Source organism: Carlito syrichta, unplaced genomic scaffold (genome assembly GCF_000164805.1).
Source record: "Carlito syrichta isolate Samal-C Ts95f unplaced genomic scaffold, Tarsius_syrichta-2.0.1 Scaffold246305, whole genome shotgun sequence".
Taxonomy (NCBI): Eukaryota; Metazoa; Chordata; class Mammalia; order Primates; family Tarsiidae; genus Carlito; species Carlito syrichta.
Genome location: NW_007190401.1, coordinates 3,313 through 6,787, shown reverse-complemented (window position 1 = coordinate 6,787; position 3,475 = coordinate 3,313). Strand labels below are relative to the sequence as shown.

The 3,475-nt window shown below is 43.9% G+C and overlaps 1 pseudogene; it reads right to left on the bottom strand.

Moving 5' to 3' along the window:
* Positions 1–518: 518 nt before the first annotated feature.
* LOC103253682 lies at positions 519–1,694 on the bottom strand (annotated as a pseudogene).
* Between the last annotated feature and the right edge of the window lie 1,781 nt (positions 1,695–3,475).

The following is a 3,475-nucleotide window of genomic DNA, read 5'->3' as shown; positions in this document are numbered from 1 at the left end:
TAATTGAAAAGAAGCAGAGCGGTTGTGTGGAGAAGTCAGCAAAAAGGAGAAAGTTAAAGTGCTTGGGTTATTCATGGTACATGATAAACTTGATCTTTAGTGTTGGTTGCATATCAACACCTGAAAGATTCATCAACTATGGAGAAATTATTTGATAGCCATACAGTTTTTCAACAGCCTAAAATTTCTGCCCAGTAATGAGCCTGAATTAATCCAAATGTCACCATTTCCCTGCAGAGTTAAACTCAATCGTGTATAGCTTTCTTGAACAAATGACCATCATTTATGCTTAAAAAAATTTTAATTTGCTAGATTTAAAATGTACAGCAAAAAGAAATTCATGATGAGAATTTTTTTAAGGTTGTGAACGACCTTCTCTGGCTATTTTTAAAACAATTGGGAAAACTGTATTTCTTTCTCTCTCTCTCTCTCTCTCTCTCTCTCTTTCTTTCTTTCTTTCACCTCTGAACTTATTATTGACTTCCTGCTTCCCCGAAGGACACCCTGTTCCCGCCACCTCAACGCCTCATAACTTCGGTGTCATTGGTCTCAGACATCAATTTGCCATCCACTATCTTGTGGGTGATCTTTTGGATGGTTTGGATGGAGCTGCTGCTGTCCAGGCCATCACTGTGACTGAAGTCCTTGCCGTCTTCTAGTAGGTGCTGGTAGGTGGCTATCTCAGCCTCCGACTTGACCTTGATGTTCAGCAGGGACTCGTACTCCTGGGCCTGGCACTGGCCCTCTGTCTGGGTCTGTGCCAGATCAGACTCCAGGTGCAGCACGGTGCCATTGAGCTGCTCCATCTGCATGGTGTAGCGGATCTCCACTTCTCTCACGCTGTTCTCCAAGCTGGCCTTCACGTTTCTCATGGAGTCCAGGTCAATCTCCAAGGACTGCACTGTACGTTTCAGCTCTGTGAGCGTCATCTTGGCAGCTCCAATCTCAGCGGACTGCGTGTTGACAACAGTGGTGCTCTCCTCAATCTGCTGGGACCAGTACTTGCCCAGTTCCTTGCGGTTCTTCTGAGCCAGCTGGTCATACTGGGATCGGATGTCCACCATGATCTTGCTGAGGTCCTGAGATTGGGGGCATCTACCTCCAAGGTCAACCCAGAGCTGGACTTGTAGGCCTTTTACTTCCTCCTCATGGTTCTTCTTTATGAAGAGCAGCTCTTTCTTGAGGGCCTCGATCTCTGTCTCCAGTTGCAGCTGGGTGACATTGGTGTCATCAATGACCTTGTGGAGCCCATGGATGTCTCTCTCCACAGACTGGCGCATGGCCAGCTGTCTCATACTTGACTCTAAAGTCATCAGCAGCAAGACGGGCATTGTCAATCTGAACGATGCGGGCACTGTTCACAGAATTTGCAAAGATCTGACCCCTCAGGTCCTCGATGGTCTTGAAGTAATGTCCCCAGTCTCTGACCTGGGGTCCCTTCTTCTCCAGGTGTTCCCGGAGTTTGCTCTCCAGCCTCCAGTTCTCGGGCTCCAGACTCCTAACCCTCTCCAGGTAGGAGGCCAAGCAGTCATTCAGCTCTTGCATGATCTCCTTCTCACTCTGGATCCCACCCCAGACTCCCAGCCATCCCCGTGGTCAGGCCCCCGGACCCCCAGCTGCCCTGGAAACTGGTGGAGTGGGACACAGAGATCCGGGAGCCCGAGCCACCAGCGCCTGCATAGCCAATGGCCGAGCTGCCGGGGGGGCCAGAGGCTGGGTGGCGGGATGGAGCCCAGGGACCGGTAGTTGGAGGAGTAGGTGGTGGAACAAGTGGTGAAGTCCATGGTGGCAGCAGAGGAGAGCCAGACGATAGAACTCACCTTCAGACTGTATTTCTATAATGTTTTTGTTCTCTTCAATTGTTATCTAAATCTTATTAATACATGATTCTATGTAGTTTTTTTTTTTTGAGTTGGAGTCTCACTCTGTCACCCAGACTGGAGTGGAATGGCCGCTGCTGGCCACTGCAGCCTCGACCTATTGGGCTCTGGTGATCCTTCCGCCTCAGCTATGTATATTTCTTAATCTTTCTGTTTGTGCATTTGGTGTTCTTATTGTTTAAGGAGTATACCTAAAATGTAGAGACCCTTCCAAGACCCCCACGACAAAGAAAGGTCCATGTTGAATAGTAATTCTTTTCTCTATTTTCTCTTAGTTAAATTTCTAAAGTTAAATCTAACAATCTTATATATAATCACCACAAGTTGCTATTTATGGAAGCCATTGCTGAACACAGAACCACTGGAGTCTCCTGTAGGTCTCTTGAGTCTATTATGGAATAGTGATTAGAAGGACAGGACAGCTACTGGAGGAACGACTGCTTGGGTTTGGGTCTCAGCTGAACATTGCTCACTGTGTCTCCTTCGGCAAGTTATGTGATCTTTCTTAGATTTGGTTTTCTCATATATAAAATGGAAATAATAAAAATATCTATGCTAGGTTTGAATGTGTTCCCCAAAGCTTATGGATTGGAGTCTTGATCCCCAATGAGGCAATGTTGGGAGGTCAGGTCTAACGAAAGATGTTTGTATTATGGGGGCATCACACTTATAAATGAATTAACACCACCATCACAGGATTGACTTGGCTTCATTATCACCAAAGTGGGCTCCTTATTAAAGAATGATTGGACACCTCTTGTACATTCTCATTCTCTCTCTCTCTCTCTCCATATATACATTTCTGTATCTTTATCTCTGTCTGTCTCTCTCTTGGCCTTTTCTTTGACCTTCTGCCATGGATGATGCTGTCAGAAGACACTCAACAGATGTGGCCCCTTTACCTTGGACTTTCCAGCCTGCAGGACAATGTGTTAATACATTTATGTTCATTATAAATTACCTGTTACAGCAGCACAAAATGGACTAAAGTAGCCTACCTAATTCAAAGAATTGTGGGTTTAAGTAAGATAATGCATAAATGCATACTGGAGCCCTTAGCTCAGTGCCTGATACATCACAAGGGCTTCATCAGGTTGGCTATTAATATGTCCTTCTTCATCCCCTATTGTCAGTCCCACTTTCTGTCTCCAGCAATTTTGCTGTCTTGTTCTCTACCTGCCCCAGTGGATCAACACGCTGCAAGTTCATGGGGACAAAAATTATTCTGGCAGTCTGACCTTTGCTCTGCAAAATTTATTTCTACTGCCTTCCTGAATTTCACTTAGTTGATTGATAATTTTAAATGTTCTTATTTTTCTCACATTGAGGAAATTTCTTTCAAAATTCATATTAGTACGTATATTATTAAAATCAATGGAAATAGTCAAAAAAATAGAAGTTATAGTCACATGGCCAAACATCTCTCTGTAGCAGCATATTCTGCCAAAAAAGTAAAAATCTAAAATGACCACAAAAATTAGATCTTCCATAGAATTTCTAATTTTATGTCAGTTCTGATTTTTTAAAAAATTAATATTTTCATGTGATATCAAAAGCTCCTTGCTAATAAGAAATAGATTGTTTAGAATAGAGAA